This window comes from Cuculus canorus, chromosome Z, assembly GCF_017976375.1.
Source record: "Cuculus canorus isolate bCucCan1 chromosome Z, bCucCan1.pri, whole genome shotgun sequence".
Lineage (NCBI taxonomy): Eukaryota > Metazoa > Chordata > Aves > Cuculiformes > Cuculidae > Cuculus > Cuculus canorus.
In genome coordinates, this window is record NC_071441.1 from 63,383,783 (window position 1) to 63,403,223 (window position 19,441).

Genomic DNA, 19,441 nt, shown 5'->3' on the forward strand with positions numbered 1-19,441 from the left:
TCACCCTTCCCTCCCTCCCACCCATTGCTCCTTGCCTTTCCTCCCTCCCTCCCTCCCATGGCTCCCCGCCTGTCTCCCCCGCGCCCCAAGCCGTGCCGAGCCTGCAGCAGGCGGGCGCGCTCAGACACACGTAGGCTGCCAGAGTATGCCGTGGGGCAGCGCCAAAGTATGCAAAGGAAAAATGCTATTAGCTCATCAGCGCTGGAGAGACTAGAAACGGGGTGGCGGAGAGGGGGAAGGGGCCGCTAGCGAGAGAGGAAACATGTTTTATGGAAAATGTGCTGGCCGGCACATCTACTGGGCTGGAGCAGCTGTTGGGGACCTTCGTCTCAGCACTGAGTAACAGTCGGATCCCCTTAATGACCTCTTAATTACAAGAAAACCTCCATCAAATAAACTCTTGACTATTGACTTTTGGGTTTTCTGCGTATGAGTCACACGAGAAATATACTGGCGGTGCTCCTCCTGGAGTAAGTTTTCATTGAAAAGTGAAATTTCACATGGGAGAGGCTTAGCCCCATCACCAGAACAAATAAACCTGGCTCGGGCAGCATCTCCCCAAAACTATGCTAGGCGAAAAGGAGCGGGCTGTGGCCCGAAAGCCTCTCCCTCCCTTCCTGCTTTTACAAGAGTTCATCAACACTGTGTTTTGATAAGTCCAATCACCCAGAGAAGCAAACGAATTAAGGTCTGTGGATTTCAGCCAAAACTCCTTTTGAGTGTATTTTTCCAAGGGCCGTTTGCTTATGAATCCTTTCAAAGGAATGGAGGTGAATACACAAAAGTTCCCCTTCACCGGAAGTTTTATGGTGAGGATGTTTTTTAAGTAATTCCCATCAAAGATGATCAGCCCAGGCTGGAAATTTTTACCCTACTGTGGTAGATGAAAGGCATCTTCCCAATGCTGCTCCTGTTCCCCAGGACAGGTTAACAGTCCACACACAGCCGTCTGGGCAGCGATTTGCCACTGCATTTTGATGTTCTGGGTATGGTTATTCTTTAATTTTCATACTTAGTTTATTTTAATTGCGTATTACTTCAAATAGTTCACAGTTAATAATCAAAATCCTGGAAATCATGGCCCTGCATCGTTGCTGTGATGGATTATGAATGCTGATTTGCACTGCTATCCAATTATTATTAGTATTTAGCTTTAAAGTAGCTCTCTGCCTGGCACTGCTTGCTTTATTCTTGATCTCGGGAGACGTGTGCTGCAGGCAAGTGTGCAGCCTAGTGGACTTACTGAAGCACTGTTCACTTTCCTGCAGTCACCCAAACAACCTAGGGGGGTGAAATCATTGGGAAATCAGCAATTAGCCGTAAAAGCTCTGAGTCTGAAGAACACTAAAGAACACAGGGCAGGTAAGCACCAAAGAGAGCAAAGTCTTCTTTCTTGGGAATACCCCCAGCAGCCAGAGGGTGCTTGTTATTACTACCAGGCAGCACCATGCTGGTGGGGAGCATCTGCTGGTCGGCAGCCCAGTAACGGATGTCTTTCCACAAGCAGGTTGTGCCTTATGCTCCACTTAGTTCCAGCCTGGGCAGCTTGCTGCAGAGGTGATTGGGTTTGGGTCCTCCTGTTCACCGTGTTTGCAGACTACTCATCCTCCTCTCTGATCTTATTGTGGCTTTGAAAATATTATTCTCCAATTAAGGGTTTGCCCAGAACAATCAATGACTAAGACTGAGTAAAACGGAAAGGTTGAAGACAGGGAAAATAAAACACTGAAGGAATGAGGTTTCTGTCTTTCTAATCTTCCTCTAAATCTTACTAGTGTTACAAACACCAGGTTGTTGCCCAATGTGCAATATTAGACAATATTTCCACACAGTGGGATTCTAGCCATTTTTTTTCCTTATTAAGTAACTACTTTTCATGGAACTAGAGAAAGCATAGTTGAGGCTAATCCTGGCCATTTGTCAGCCATTCACCTTATCTACCATTTAGTCCATAGCACAAGTTTAATTTGTTAATGAATTTAAGTTATTAAGCATTGTCAGCATCCTTAGAGAGTCATGTCCTGTATTTATCGTTAGGTCCCTATGTCCATTTAACTACTGTCCTCTCCTCACCAGTTGCCTAATTATACCTAACTTTTATACCCTAGGTCTGTCTAGACCATCAAAAAGCCCACCAGTATCTCTGACCAGAGATATGGAGGTGAAAATCTCTGCAATACCTTAAAAATCTGGTAAGCAACCCAGCTACTGCCCTAAAAAAAAGGCAAGTAGTCTGGTATTAAGCTTTCTGATGAGGTTAATGCAACTTTTTCATAAAGCCCAGTCCTGACAGTGGATTACAATTAATTTAGTTATTTAAGCATTTGCCTGTCTCTTTCTTTTTTGACTGGAGTGACTTGTATATGTGTTGCACTGGGGATCTTGATTTCTGCCACCTACAGAAACAAATACAGTCAATAGCAACTGAGAAATTAAGTTTTCCCATATTGGAAAATGACAGTAATAGAAGCAGGGATCACTAAGTGATTACAGTAATTTCTCAAAACCTGAGATCAGGATTTATATTTAATTTTATATTTAATTAACTTTATATTTAATTTTAATCAAATATAGGTATGTTGTTGCAGTCCTTATTCAAAGATTACAAATGGAAAAACATATTCAATGGCATGTGAGTCATTTAAGTCTTCCTTCACTATTAAACAGCAGTTGTGAATCTCAAAAATGGAAAAAGATTGATGTGTTCTTCAAACAACCAACATAAAAAAACACCAAACAGAACCAAAGCTCTTTGTATTTGGCATGTATGTGTCCTAAGAAAGACATTTTAAAGTTCTCTAAGCTTACTGGATGAAAAAAGTTTGATAGTATAGAAAAGGAGAGTTATTTTAAATGACAAGCAGTTCATGCTAATGATATTATTTGTTACTCATAACGTTATTTTTGAAAAAAAATCAATTCTGTTGTTATAGGATGGCTAATCTGTGTTCTTGTTTAGTGTTAATTACTGAAGCTTAGCTAGAGTCACATATGTGAATCAAGAAATATAAATAATTGTATAAAATCCTATCATGAAACTAGACAACTTAGTATGTGTTAAGTGTGTTTCTTTGAAGCTGGTATTTGTTTGTTTGTGATTGAAGGGTTGGTTATTGAGTATTTGACATGAGAAAAAGCTTGAAGAGTAGTGGCTTCAGCTTTCTTTATCTGAAAAATATTTAGTTTACTCATCCAAGTGATGCTTGAGTAGACAAAGAAGTTAATCTAATATTTCTGTTTGCATAAACACCGAGTTGCAACTAGATTATTCAAATTTATCTTGTTTTGCTTGTGTTATATTATTTTCTCTAACCTATTGGGTTTTGCATTCAAATATCCAAAATTGGGTAATTTTGCTGCATACTAGGACACTGCATTTTTCTAAGGCGTATTTTACTGCAGACCCAGGTATCTTTATTTAGAAACTCACTTGGCAGTGCATTGAATTAAAAGGTTCCTAATTATAATGAATTCCACTTAATAGTGGGAATTATGATCTTAAGATATTTTTTATAGTATGTGAATTTTCCTAGAAACTAAGAACACTGAGTATTTTCAGATTCAGGTCTGTAATGAGGGTTGGGTTTTTTTTTAACAAACCAACTTAATTAGAGACCAGGGTTATACACTTTTTCTGACATCAGTAGTCTTTGGAGTAGACTTTAAGAATTTATTTCACAAAAGCTAATGTTCTTGTTAAATTTAGCTACCATTTGTAGGTCTAATTTTGAAGTCTCTAATCGGGCAGCTTCTTTTGACCATAAGTAAAGTGCAAAAGTAAACCTTAAGACTTTTTCTGCTCTGAATTTATGAAAGAACACATAGATTTTTTTGTTGCTTCAATGAACTTGTCAATTCGACGAAGAAAATGGTTACGATTTTATCAGTAGGTAAAGTCTTCAATTCAAAATTATCAGCCAAAATGCCACCTGACCCCTGTCTAATATTGTGTGCTTATTTATCTACATTACATAACTAATTTGTCGCTACCTTGTTTCATGTGCTGGAGGTAGAGCTACTGACTCATCCATGTTCAGTGAAGAAAATGAAGTACTGGTGTCTGTCTCTGCAGGATCTGACAGCATTATCAAGAAAAGCATCTACAGGACCTGAAATAACTTCTTGCGTGAGACCTGAAGACAAAAGCCTTCCAATCGCAGTGGATTTTTTTGTCACATCAGGGGTTTTGCAACAAGGTTTCAATCACAGATTTTTAAAGTGTAGAGTGTTGACCTGTTGGTAAAGCTTGATATGAATGGTTTCATGGCATGCAGTTGCATGGTTTCTCTCTTGATTTGAAAAAAAAGCATAGTGAAATTTTTTTAAAAAGCCTCTCCCTTCTTGAATTTACAGTGTGTTTCATCTCTGAATATTGTTTTCTGGCGTTTCTATTTGGTTTCTGTTGGTCTCCCAAAGGTTTCTGTAAAAAGTGAGATTTCTAAAAAAAGTGAGATAAATCGCAACTACTGCAAATTCAATCAGACATTTGAAAACCCACTGGTTATTTCTTTCCTTACACGTCAACATCTGTAATGAAAGTTTCCCTAACTATTGTCTTCAAAGAACTCATTGCAGTGGTATGCAAAGCTGACCATGGGTAATACAACCAGAAATGTTTGATTTAATTTCAGTAGGTTGTCTGATGACACGTACAAAGGAACAGAAATCGAAGACACTCAAAGTAAAGTACCAGTTAGTTTCATTTAGCAAGGTTAATAAAATTTAAAATAGATTTGTACAGTGTATATGTAAACATTACTTTTTTTGTTTAGGGGGTTCCGCCCTGAATTGTCTTCATAAGCAGAACATATGCTCAAGAACTCCCTACCAGTTTCTATACGACAACCTAATTTTTTTGAAGTACCTTAACACTGAGAAGTTATCATGATAAATCTGAAAAAAACTAAGTAGATTCAGAAAAAGCAAATGTTTGGCTGAACAGTTCTTTACACAAGCATGTCTTTGTTGTCACAGGGCTCCAAGTGAGACATCCCAACAGCACATTCTAACAGCCCGGTTAGAATTCCAAACTAAGAAAGACTTGGGAAAACAATTAGTTTTGAACGGAAGCATTCACCAGACTGTTCCGAGATGAAGAACATTATGTATGAAGGGAGAGGAATGGATAACATTTCAAATCCATCATCTTCCTTTCCTCTTCAGCAGGGGAGAACTCCTTGTAAACTTTCCACAAAGAGGAACTCTGTCCAACATAATGCAAGAGCAGAATAGGTTGGCAGGAATTTTGAGACATGATTATACTATGCACCTCATCAAAGATATCAGACAGTCATATGTCTAAAACAAAGCTAACTTTTGTAAAAATAGTATAAAGGAATTCCAAATTTGTGTCTCATATTTCATATTCAAAGCAGATATACTTCCTAACTCTCTTATATACCTGGATCTGATAATTATTTTATATCTAGCATACAGCATCTTCCTAAGAATCCCTGAACTTTCATGGCTGTCACAGAGACTGGCAATTTTCTTCATGGAACTCCAATGCCTGATGGAAAAATACCAGACAACAGCCCACTTCATGAGGTGAATTTTCATAAATAACACTGGAAAATAATTCTGTGTTATATTGATAAGGTGCATAAAAAAGTTCAATTAAGATAACAATAGTGACATTCACAATGCAAATGTAAATGTATAAAGGGTGGGAAAATGATGGAGGTAATAAAGGACTGGCAGAAGAATATCTGTATTCCTGTCACTAGGATTTTATTTTAATTGTCTGCTACTTTGTTTTCACCAAAGAATATGTACAAAGTAAACAAACAAAAAAACCCCACATCTTTGCATCACAAAGTATGTTTTAGAAGTAAGTATCAAGGACATTACAAATACAGTTTGCAGTTTGTATTCAAAAAGAAATGAGGGAAGAATATAAAGAAGAATGGCCCCACTTCTCCACAATGACATCTGCTTCAAATAGGACACAGAAACCCACCTGTCTAAAGGTCTTCCGACAGAGATACAACTTCATACTTACAAGGTATCTTACATTAGCCAAATTCCTACAGAAAAACTGTATAATTTAAGCATCTATCAGTCCTTAAACCCTCCTAGGTGTCTCCAGCTGTGTTTTGCTGTATCTAATGTGGTCAAATTGTAAATGTCTGATTAGGGGGCAGGATGTTTCTAAGATAAATACCCTCAGCTTAACAATTCAGTCTCGTTTTCTGGCTTGGTTATTGGCAAGCAAATGTTTGATATTAAGACACACAGGCTCTGTTCTGCTTATCAGACTGTGATGTGTAGAAAGTTTCATCTGTAAAGCCTGGAAAAGTATTTCTATGTGGATTAAGTAAACAGATTTGCTGGAAGCTATATCAAGGCATACTGTTGTTAGAGAGGTAATTAGGGACAAGCAACAGCTTAATGTCCAAATGGAAATCAGTAACAAGGGGTGTCCCAAGGGGCCCATCTTGAAACTAGTAGTGCTCAATGCCTTTATTAATGATATATATAATGGGATTGAGTGCACTCTCATAAAGTTTGTAGATAATACCAACCTTAATGGTGCTGTTGATTTGCTTGCTGGACAGAATGCCATCCAGGGGGACCTTGACAAGCTTGAAAATTGCATCCATGTGAACTTCATGAAGTTCAACAAGACCAGGTGCAAAGGTTGGGGTGGTCCTCAGTACCAGTACAGACTGGGGCATGAATGGACTGAGCACAGCCCCTGGGAGAAGGACTTGGGGACAGTGTAGAATAGAAATCAGACATAAGCTGGAAACAACACGCGCTTGCAGCCCAGAAAACCAATAGTATTTTGGGTTGCCTCAAAAGAAGTGTGGCCAGCTGGATGAGGCAGGTGATTCTCCCCTTTCCTCTGCTCTTATAGACCCCACCTGGAGTACTTCATGCTGCTCTGGGATCCCCAGTACAAGAAAGTCATGGACTTGTTGGAGTGGGGCCAGAGGAGGGCCACATAAATGATCAGAGAGATGAAACACATCTCCTGTGAAGAAAGCCTCACAATGTTGGAATTGCTCAACATGGAGAAGAGAAGGCTCTGGGGACACCTTATTGCAGCCTTTCAGTACTTAAAGGGGGCTCATTAGAAAGATGGAGAGAGACATCTTAGGATGGATTGTTGCAAAAGGACAAGTGGCAGGTAGATTTAGATTAGATTTAAAGAAGACATCCCTACAATGGGGGTCATGAGGCACTGGAACAGATTGCCCAGAGAAGCTGTGGATGCCCCCTCCCTGAAAACGTTCAAGGTCAGGTTTGATGGGGCTTTGAGCAACCTGACTGATTGAGAGATACCCCTGCCCATCACAGGGTGGCTGGAACAAGGTCTACTTTGAAGGTCCATTCTGACCCAAATCTTTCTATGAAAATAGGTATATTTCCAGTTCTGCTGCAAAACATCTCACATACAAGAGTGGAGAAAGGCCAGCTTGCCTAAATGGATAGTCTGGACTCATGAAAATTTCGCTGCTGCTGAGAATTTCTTTCTTTAGGCAAAACTAAGTATAATTATCATAGGAAGACTGAAAAAAAGTAGTGTATAACTGAGCAAATCTTGGGAAGAACTGACTTTGTTTATTTACCTTCCTTATGAGATGAAGAGAACACTAAGGCTATTGAGAAACTGTTTGTTGTTAATATTCTCAGTCTATACAAGTACATGATCTTGGTCCCATTATCTTTTCTCCTTACTACTATCTTTGTTTTTTTTCCAATTGTCATCTCCCTTCTCAACCCAAATTGTAAGCTCTCCAGGGCAGGGACCATGGCTCCCTCTGTATAGACTTAGTAATACTCACAGTAGGGCACTGAGTCTGACTATTACTTTTGGCCAACACTGCAATATGAAGAGCAGCACTGAATACACAGAATGCTGTATTGAACAGATGCGACATTTAGAATATGTGAAAGACTTCATGCAGCTGTGTGTATTATTGAACAAAGTTGACACTCAGCAATTCCGACTCAAATAAAACACTCATGGTGGTTTTCCCTTTGGTCTAAATTTCATCATAATATTTTGTCTTACATACCAATATTATGAATTCTTCTACTATTCTGTTCTGTAGCAGTATAGTAGATCCTTTTAGAATTACATTCCTTATTTAATTCCTATTTTCATCCATAGGTAATTACCAGATTTCTCTTCAGGTCTTCTCATTGCTCAGACAATCGGAGAAATTATTTGAAGGAAAACATTTCTGTGCAGGTAGATTGAAAAGAATGTTTATAAAAGGATGTTCAAACTATATCAGGGCAATGACTGTAATATTCACTCTACCAGGTAAAAGTAGAAGAAAAGAGATATACTTATAAAATGCTTGTTTGTCTTAAATAAGCTGAAATAAAAGTTGTTGGCAAACACTATTTTCTCCTCATATTGAACACACTCAAGAAGCTACTAATTAAAAATTGATCTTTGAGAGTAGGCTTGGAAACTGTCCTGGCATGCCAGGTTGATTTCATTGGGTTTATTCTATCTGAATTGAAGCCTAACACAGTAATTGGCTTAAACTGTACTGTACGTGTGTCATTTCAAAGCATTTGATGTCATGTGGCCAAACAGAAACTTCCATGAAAATAGATACATTATTCAGAAATATGTAAACTCCAATTGTGCTATTTTTGTTTGAATGCTGTAGTGACAGAGGTGGCTGCTGCCTTTATCTGAGAAAGCGGAGCTCCTTCCCCATCCCTCCAGCTGACTTGTGTTGTCTCCTGTGATATAAATCTGGGCTATGTGACCACATCAGGTCAGGCCATGGGATGATGATGCCAATAAGGTCTACAAGAAGACAGGGAATGGGACAAGGGAGAGAACAGGTCATAGTTGGTCTTGACTCTGGTGTAACAGATTTCTGTGTAGCTTTGCGAAAGCTGTGGTTTCACATAGTGCCTGGGTTTGTTATCTGAGTGGTGGCATGGGAGCGGGATGTGAGGACAGAAGAAGGGGGGAAAAAAGGAAGAATTCAATCCCTTACTCATCTTCCTCAGTAAATCTACAGCTAAGCCCACAGCAGCTTTTCTTGTAGCCTAGATTTACCATGTTATTTTCTTTCTGTGCTTGTTCCTGTTTAGCACATCTTCCTGTATATATCTAGCTGTATAATATTGTATCTAGGTGCAAGTACAATTTCCCTGCATAGCTTGAACAAAATCAAACTCTTAGATAGACACAAATACACAGACCATTATAAACAAATACATATAGTCCTAAGATTTAGAATATTTTGTATTTCTGGTCACCATCCACGCTTTGTTATGGGGAACTCAGTAGGGGGATAGCTGTTCCGCAGAGTGGGTTGTCTCACCAGTAGCAGTATAATGGATAACACCTTCTAATACAATGATCTGAAAGGACTGTAGGGAGGTGTGCCTGCTAGGTTTTCCACTTTTCCTAGAGCAAAGTTACTGTGACTGCTCCACTGAAACCAGGCTTCATAAAGGAAGCTAGGAAGATTTTCTCCAAAAAGCCATGAGCAATCAATATAGAATAAGACAGTCTTGACTTGCTGGCATTGTTTTACTCACTCACTGTCATGAACCTCTTGAGGAATAAAGAGCAGAGCCTACAGGAACACTTTTAAAGGGTTTCTCTAGGAATCATATCAGCAGAAGAGACCCTGTAGGTAGAGAACCTGAACAGGAATGGGCAAGTTTATGAAGCAAAGATGCTGCTTAAGGAGGATGAAGCTTACTGAATGTCTGGTTCCAGAAGCAGGTGTTTCCTCTGCAGATATGCAAGGAATACAATGTGTCTGGATTCCCCTTTAAAGTTTTGTGGACTACTCAGTTCTGGCGAATGACTCCCATGGAAATCAGCTGAATTACACTAGTGTGGGACTTTGCACCAGAGACCAGAGCACTTAACAAACTATGTCTGTTTATATCCTGTGATGTATTTTTTAAAGAATGAAAATTCATCCAGATACTTTGTTTTTAACATTTTTAATTTTAGCTTTGGCTTTGCATTTTATTTTGCTTTAAAATTAGAATGGTTTCCAGCACAATTCTCCTATTGTAAAACTCTGGTTAATTAAAGTTTCAGTTTTACTGTGGTAGGTTGTAGGACCAGAGCACAATTTAAAATTCTTGAGTTAATAAGGAAGGGCAAAATACTGTCTTTTACAAACTACTATTTGCCTTTCATTCATTACTGTGCTGTCCTTACAAGTCAGTATTTGCCAAAGACGGAGCAACAGTATGTAGTAACTTTAGTTTTCCTTACATCATGGAATATTCAAAAGCACGTTATAGATATCTCTCCCATCACTGTTCTTTGCACACCACTAAGGAAACGCATCTCTGTTAAAGTAGTGGTAATGAGCAGTGTTGTACAGAAAGAAAATGAAATAGTCTTTTATAGAAACCTCTAGGGAAATCTGTAGGAAAGATTACATGTGTTAGAATTCAGACTGGAATTTGGATTTACAAAATTTTAAAGCCAAGAAGGATCTATACAGTCTGATCTTCTGTATAACACAGGCACTGGCATTTCACCCAGTAATTTCTGCATAAAGGTCGTAATTAGTCACTGAGCTAAGGATCTTTTTTTTAGAAAGAGAGTCTTGGATTAAAGAGGTCAAATGATAGAGAGTACACCACATCCCAAAGTCAGCTGATGCAATAGGGTTTTTTGCCTTCACTTCAAAACAAAACAAAACTGTGCCTTATTTATAATTTGAGTTGAACACCTCCACTGAAGCTGTCATTCAGGACAGCACCTGCAGTAAGAAAGCACTTGCTAACATAAGCATGAATGTCTGAAGAACTAAGAAAAATAAAGCAAGAGTTTTGTTCACTGTTTTTGTTCACTCACATTTCTTGGGTCTCTCACTTTACCCTTCTGACCTCTCACTTCATGAGGGAGGACCAGGGTTGTGCTGAAGAGCTGCAGGAGCTTTGAAGCATCTTTTTAAATGAACCCTACCATTATCTGGTCTTTAGAGTGACTTCTCCTCACTGGTTTTCCACTTGTGAGAAAGGAGCATGTTACTGTAAAGAAGCAGTTTTGGATGTTTTTTGTGCTGCTGAAAATTTATTCATCTACTTCTGCATTTTCATGCCAAACAATGGAGTGCTGCTGGTGTTGTGCTTGCTACCAGGGGCCTGCTTACACCCTGGAAGCATTTTGGGAAGTTTTGATATCCAAACACCTGAAGGCAATCTTAGGCCTTTTTCTCAAGGAGTCATCAAGCACATAAATTCAAAGAAAATGCTAAGTCTTCTGTATTGTTATGCGGTTTTTGTTTTCTAAACACTGCAATCAGAATGATAAGTGCATCACCTACAAAATTTCAATTCCTTCACCACTCAAAATTTCTGTTCAGAACACACAATCATAGCTGTAGTTTGTAAAACTACATTTAAGATCCACATTCTAGTGAAAAGACATACTGGGTGGAGGGACTGCTCAAAGAAAGCGTAGTACAAGGCAACAACAGAGCTCCATGTACACAGTCCTACATCATGATTTGTCCAGGCTTAAAGTATGTCAGGTAAACTGTATCTTGCACTTGAAGAAAATGGTCAGGTTCCCTTATTTGGGGTTAAAAGATAGTGAATAGAGGCCAGAAATGAAGGACAAATTTCCGTTGTGGATAGTGTGACCCAGTCAGTCCTGTCTCATATGTGCAGTCCCAGCGAGTCCTCTGCACTCTAGACTGTCTGGTGTACTTCCATGCTCTATCTGATCAAATCTTTACTGAGATATACTTCTTCCAAGATATTTGCAAACAAAATGAGACTAGTGGAATATACATTCCTGTTCTTTTGGCTCATTGGTGACTGTATAGCATCTGAAAAGCATCTTCTATCTCTTCAGGTTTCAAAATACCAGTGAGATAAATTTGCCTTCATTTTTATTTTGCTCATTGTGTCAGCACCCCAATTACATAAATTTTGTTCTCATAATTAATAAAGCGTTTGTTCAAGAATACAGGGTTTTATTCAGCCATTTTCTGAGACAGAAAATGGTTGTGCTGTTACACATATCACATGAAATGATGTTTTCATGAACTATAGAGGTATATTATTTTCAAAAGAAGTTCTAAGCAGTGAACAAACTGCGCATGTTAAGTGCGAGATAGTGATATCCTTGAGAAAAGCAAACTCAACTCATTTGAACCCATAAAACACTAAGCATTGAGGTTACACCATAAAATGTGGTGGGCAGTTTCTCACTAGGGTAAACCACTAGACTATTAGGTATGCAGGCAATATGTGTTTGTTTGCTCCTGTGGATTCAGAAAGTATTCGGAATTACTCAGAACTTCAAATATTATGTTACAAAATGTTAAACCAATACCTTTAGGACGAAAACAGAATCCAACACATGCCTCCTAGATTACTGAGGTTGAAAAATAAAAAATCAGGACTTGAGCTTCTGGAGAAATTTTTTTTGTGTGGAATATATTTCCACTCCAGCTATAAAAACTCCACTTTAAAACCCTGCACTTGTTTACACCTGAGAATAATGATGTACCTTATTCATTTGCTTTTGGAAAAGGTTATTTTTGTCAGCCAAAGCACCTCCCTTTTTTTTTTTTTTTTTTTTTTATGCTGAAGTATCTTTGAAGCTAGAAATTACCCTGTCTTTTTAAAGGGAGTTCCTGTTAAACAAAACTAAGAAAATTATATGCCTCAATCTAGCAGGACAATTTATTGTTGTTTATGTCTGCAGTGGACCTAACAGCCACACACAAGCAGCAACCTTTCTTTCTGGGAAAACCAAACAAATGCTGTCCTCATTTTGTAAATGAGCAGATATATTTTCCAGAGTTCACCAGAAGTTAAACATTCTGAAAGAGACCAAAATGCACTAAATAGGCTTCTTCAAAATAATATGCGTTGGGAATGAAGCAACTTAGAAAGTACACTCTTGTGAAGACTGTTGTGAAAGCAGTTTCTTAGAACAGATCTTTGCAATAGTTTTTCCACTTCTAAATGCTGATTGTTGTTTCTTTTAATGCAAATTTCTGTGGCATTAATTCTGGGAATTTGTCCAGTTAAACACATTCTTCCATTTAGCCCAAGAGGCAGCAGTTCTGAATTGTTTGGTTTTTTTTTTTATTTTAGCAAGATTGATGTGGAAACCTTTTGTTTGTTTTGAGAGACCCCTGGACCTGTTGTGTGCAATGCAGTGATACTTAACCTCAGAAATGCAGCTTCTTCAGAGCCAGTGATGGGGCAAATAAATATTAACCCCTTGATTAAGAAGAGGAAAATACTGTACAATTCAGGAACTCTCGCCTTTCTGGCTATCAACAATATTCTGTGTGCTCATTGCCCTCTCCTGGTTTAATCTGGTAATTTTGGGAGACCCAAACTGGGTCTCCAGAGATGATTATGCATACCTCCAACATTTGTTCTTCCTTTTCCAGCCTAATATGTGACTTGTGAGCAAGTTTTTTTTCAGGTAGTACAAGCGACTTCTCTCAACAGTGCTCTGGAAACAAGCACCTGGTGAACTCTCTTTGCTCTCTGTGCTGTTGCAGTATTTGTCTGGAACACGTACTTATGGCAATCCAGGCAGTGCTTGAATTTAAAAAAAATACTTTTGATACCATCTTGCATTAAATACTTCAAACAAAAGGAAGCCATTATGAGATAATAGTTCATTACAGGTAAGGATCTCTCAGAAGACAGAAATGTTGCGCTACTTCATGAAACATATGAGTTTTAACATTTTTCCAAGGCAATGCCCAGACAAGTTCTGGATGTCTTCAGGGATGAAGAACACACATGCTTTCTGGGCCCAAGTGTTTGACCACCCCCAAGGTAACGTATTTTTCGTAATATTAAGTCAAAGTTTCCCATGTTCTACTTTGACAAGTTTGTTCCATAGAATAAGCCCTTTCATTTTTTTAAAGCAGAAAAATCATAATGGCAGAGGAATGACAGAGGTTTGAAACCATGACTGGTGTAGAGAAGGGGAACAGGGAGACACTTTATCGTACTGAAAAATATGACCATTCCCAAGTTTGCATTAAAAAAATATCTTTTTTCACCGTGATATAATTACCTTGTAGACTAAGTATTGCTGGGAAATATAGAAAGCACAATGCAGGAGTAGAGAAATGAACCAATAAAATTATGAAAGACAGAACCATAAGTATCTATTAAACCCAGCAGTCTCAAAGCCTGCTGTCTTCTGTAGGTTAGAAACGTGTTCCCAAGGAGGATCTCCCCAGACACAGCCTCTTAGTACACACCCCCACAGCCATCCCGTGCAGGCTACTGGCAGGGGCAGCACACATTATGAAGGTGATATATGTGATGCGGGATCTTGAATTAGGAAGCTGGGGGCCTGTGCTTATTTGAGAGAAGAACGAGAAATTTTATGTGCAGCTTTAAGGGCACAAAATGGAAGACACATAGAAAAGAAAAGTAGCTCTAAGCCTTGCTACATCTAAACAGTGTTTTGTGGGAGAGTGAGATCTGATTTCCCTTGTTTATATCTGAAGGAAACTATCTTGGACCACTGTACAGTCTAAGGCTTCTTACTAGTATGTTTATCCTGTAGTATAATAGGTATCAGGTTTATATTTACATCTGCACTGCAAATAGATACCATTATGGGTATATTTTATATGCATGTGCATACATTTTGTGTGTATTCACACACACGTGCACGTGTATATAGGTGTTAAACGTAAATAGAACTATTAAATTTCATTAAGAAAATTTTTCTATGGTCTGCTCTCCTCTTATTCTGTGAAATGGAAATGCTGGACTAGTAAAAGAGAATTTAAAGGTCCACACCTGGGGAAAGACCCTCATAGCCAGGGAAGTGAGTGGAACATTTAGCCAGGTGTCCTGCAAGGACACCATCATAAGGGTCCCAGGAGCAGTAAGCCTGGTGGGGCAACTGAGACATGGTTGTGAGCCACCACATATATTTTCCAGCTTTGAATGCAAAGCCTTGTGTTTTATAATGCAAAATGTAATTCTTTATATGTGTAATATTTAATTTACTAAATCACTGGTTATTTAATTTGTTAGAACAATGACATGAAGATCTACAATTATTTAAGCAAAGCTTTGGATCTCTCACAGACATGCCAATATGGAGTTGTCCTGAAAAGCCAGAGTACTGGGACATTCTTGAAACTTCACTTATCCTTTAGCTATGTTATTTATTAATCTTCAGCTTTTGAAGATAATTCCATTCAGATCCCAAATTGTCCAGGAGGAATGTTGGTGGTTCAAGGACCTCCCAGGCATAAGAGAAGTCTTTAACTGGTGATGGGATGAGACTGAAACTGAATGTTTGGACTTAAGAATTTGTCTAAAATAACTTCATAGCAGTCCCAAAATAATCTGTCTGCCAGATTTAGCTGACTTTCTGGTAGGTCTTAGTGGAAATGTCTACATCCTGGAAATCTGGCTTTTATATAACATGGTAACACTAAAAAGAGTTAGGACTTTTGATTGCCCTTATGGCTAAAGAAAGAAAGGGAATTAGTATATCAGGTCACATACACTAGTCACTAGGCATCATTTGCTATATTGTACGAGGTAGACCATCAACCACATCACAAAAGAGGTTACACCATGTGTTGGGTAGAGGGAGTGAATATCTAAGGCACAAAGTGTTTCTGTGTTCAAAGTGGGAGAGACATGCTATTTAAACTGTAAAGAAGGAGGTATTCCAGAAGCAGACACGCTTAGATTATTCTTCGTATACCTACACATTGCATATAGAACTGGTTAAATGTTCCAAACCCATGAACAGCTTCATGGCTTTTGAGAAGAGATAATGCATTACAGTAAACTGTTAGAAAGGTAAGCATCACTTTGTTTTCCTTCAGTAAATCTTCAAATTTATACTTGGCTTGAGTTGTAGTTTTTATTTCTGTCAGTGCAATAATATTCCCTGGTAAAACCAACTCAAATTCATCACCCAGAGACTTTGTGTGACGTTACACCCACTTCCCAGTTTGTTTCTACTGTATATAAAGTTTGTAAGCTAAATTGGCTTTTATCATCATTATCTTGCCATTTTTCTTTGGTAAGGTTGTCACTTACTTCTCTCTTCTTACTTTCAGGGAATGGCAGGGTGAGGAAGAGCAACAAACTTTATTTTTAAATGGTAGGGCCATATTATTATCCATACAAAGATTTTTAATTATGCTCTTAAAATAATATATTTTCCTGTGATTTTGTGCTCCAAGTTCATTTCTAGGTGATATGATTTATTAACTAAGACCAGAAAACCCACTGGTGATTGAAAAGTGGCAAGTATTTTTCTTTTAAAAAGGCTTCTAATGTATTTAGGAAACCATAAATATAAAGACATTCTAAATGGAATGCTAGACATTATCTAACGAAATACAATAAAATAGGTGACAAGCGAGATCTTAAATGTAGTCCTGAAGTTAGATCTTATATGCTTGGTTATATCTAGCTCCTTGAACGTATACTGCTATAAAATATTGCACCATATGATGATAATAACTCACAGTGTGACAGTTTCCTTTTGAGTCACTGCTAACTAACTCTGTGGTCCAGCACAAAGGTAGGAAGTGTTGTGCTATTTGAGGTACAGTATATTACATGAGATGAGAGTGGCATTAGGGTTTAAATAACTTTCAGCCATTATATATATATCTAGAAGCATTCATGTTAGCCTTGGCATCAAAGCCAAGTTATAGTGTGAATGAGTCACAACTACACCCATATAAATTCCCCTTTATACTGGTGTTGTACTGACTGACAAAAACTACTCATAATTCATTTTCTTGTTGAAACAATGTATTTATCATGTATAAGTGAACAAACAGAGCTTTGCAAGGCTGATGTGTCAATAGTATTTATAATTCATATATTTGTCACCTATATAAATAAATCTAAATTAATAACTCAGTAGGATAGTGTTTTTAATTGTCAATTATGTCCTGAAATGTCCTGAGCCCAAAGTAAATTCAAGAATATTTATATAGGTAAAACCTGACACAACTCTATCTAAAGCTTTAAGTATACCTGTAAACAGTACTTAGATTTTTTCTGGACCTCGTGGCAATCTGATAATCTGTGATTTCTAATCAAGATTATTCTACGCTCCTTGCTCAGTTGTGGTTAACCCAAATAGACATATTCTCTGAATTGTTCATCACTTTAGGGGCATAAAGTGTTCTTTTCTTTTTTCTCAGTATTCTTTTCTTTTTTCCTTCAGTTCTTTTTTCTCTGCCAACTCTTTGAATAACTTACTCCAAGTGTGCACCACTGCTAAGCCATCACATTAAACCCATTTTGTCCCAACTAAGTGGGCATGATTTTTTCATTGTTTTGTACTACCTGGTTGACAATTCCCTTCAAATAATTTGACAACGAACGATGATGCAGCTGGTGGCCCTGTTACTGCAGATTTTTTAGTCCATATGAAACACTTCCAACATGTGAACTAAAGCACTAGATGCTTTAGTTGCCTGTCCAGTTTTACAGGAAAAGAACATTATGCCAAATATTATTGCAGTTTATAGTCAAAGTAAAGATATTATTTGTGAAGCAAAACACACCTGTTCTAGCTAGATCTACACAGATGAGAAGAGGAAACTCCAATAAGTTCCATGAAATAAGAAATGTTGAAACACATAGTCTTGTACTAGCACAGTTATCATGCTTTATCCAGATTCCAGGACAGAATATGGCACCATGTATGTACAGACAAGTTTTGCTTCTTTCCTTGCATATGGTGAGAAGAGTTGTAGAGTCAGGAAAAATGGAAAAGCTGAAAAGGTTAGTTTTCATTAAAAGCAGGTGACACATTTTGTCTAAGGCAAAGAATAGATAATTCTATCCAGGAGACAGTGAGTCAGTTGCTAAGTAAAAATACTACTTAGCAATGTAACTATTCATATCTATCTAAAAAGTGTTTCTGTTATGGTTTCAGCTAGAGTTGAAAGCATGAAATGTCTCTGACCTAAAGAATCACCACTATTTTAATAAAGTAGTTAGTTTGATTGTAGACATTCTGGCAAAACAGACAAGTCACAACTGTGATGCTGTGAAATGTAAAAGGTTCACAGCCATATAAATTGTATTTTCCTCCAGCAGAATAACTCAGCAGCATCCTCTTAACGCTTAGCCACTTCATCCTTGCCCTGACCTACAGGGACTCTCTAAAAATGAATTAAGACTGTTCATACTTGATCTACTGCCTGTCTCTTTGTGTGCCAATACGTAGTAAAAACAGGAGAGATTTTATTACATATATACATTTATTTCATACATATAGTGGCCCAGTACAAATCATGGGTAGGAAACTGTCAGACAAGTCTCTCTAGGGCAGCACCACTTTGAAACCTATTAGCTAAAAATATCTTCTTTTTCAAAAACACCCTTTTCTCATTTCCTCCTATCAGTAATTTTCTCTCTAGTCCTGTTTTGAGAAGAAACGAAGTTCTGAAAAGGCAAGAAAAAAGGAGACTAGGAAAACTAAATATCCCCTAGAATCAAATAGATGAGGACTGGAAACCATTTCTTGTGAAAACATTAAAGCGCTTCAAAAAAGCAATTAAATATGAAAGCATTTCCCTATTTACTTCACCATACTTCAGGGTCCAGCGCAGCCACAATGTTTGCATTACATATATAATTTTTAACTTTCAGATGTTTCCCAATAGCAGATTTTTCTGCTTCCTTGACCACATGGTACACTGCATTTATTGCTCATAGTTTGTATAAAGCTCAGGCCACTAAGTGTTAAGCGGCTATTACAGGAAGGATTACTAGTCCCAAGAGTTCAGGACTTGTTTTAAAATTCATAGTTTCTGTAGTTGCCTTCAGAATTCCTTCTTTAAAATACTTGTTATAGGTATAAGCTCAAAGAGATGCTGATCTTTCTGTCATGTGTTGTAACAGATTGGATTTGATATACTTTAACCACACCAGTCCACAATAGGTTGCTTCTTGTTTCAGCCAAGACCTGACACCATAAATTGCCTTGCACCCCTGAAATGTAGTACAAGTCCCTTAATCCTTTTTATTTTACCTGTATGTTCCTTCGAGCTTTGGCACTCCAGCAGAGAAGTGGAGGTACAGATGGTACAGATTGACTGGGTAAGTTACAGGCGGTTGACCGCTGTGTGAGCCTATTTCAGTCTGCACCAAGTCACGTATTTTCTTTTGCCAGAAGTGAGTTCACCTGTGGTTGTTTGCATTGCCTCGTAATGTTGGCGTGTGCAAGTTCGCAACACACACAAGTGCTCTTTCCTCCTTCTCCCCACTCTCTCACCCTCTCCGCCTTTTTCTGTCTTTGTCCCTTTCTCCTTCACATGTACAAGCACACACACATGCATAACATATATATCTGGCTGCCATCTTCTTTGTTTAGATTATTAAATTGCTGGAAATACAGTATTTGCTTTATTATTTGTATTTCCCTTCTGTTTAATCTTCACACCTAGTTCAATCTATGAGTTTGCACAATGTTTTCTGGAAGGTGAGA

At 38.0% G+C, this 19,441-nt stretch overlaps 1 long non-coding RNA gene across 1 annotated transcript; it reads left to right on the forward strand.

Moving 5' to 3' along the window:
- The first annotated feature begins 311 nt into the window (after positions 1-311).
- On the forward strand, positions 312-6,045 carry LOC128850430 (uncharacterized). The gene is made up of 3 exons (XR_008447865.1): positions 312-1,362; positions 2,109-2,192; positions 4,073-6,045. It is a non-coding gene; the product is annotated as an uncharacterized LOC128850430 (long non-coding RNA).
- Positions 6,046-19,441: the final 13,396 nt, after the last annotated feature.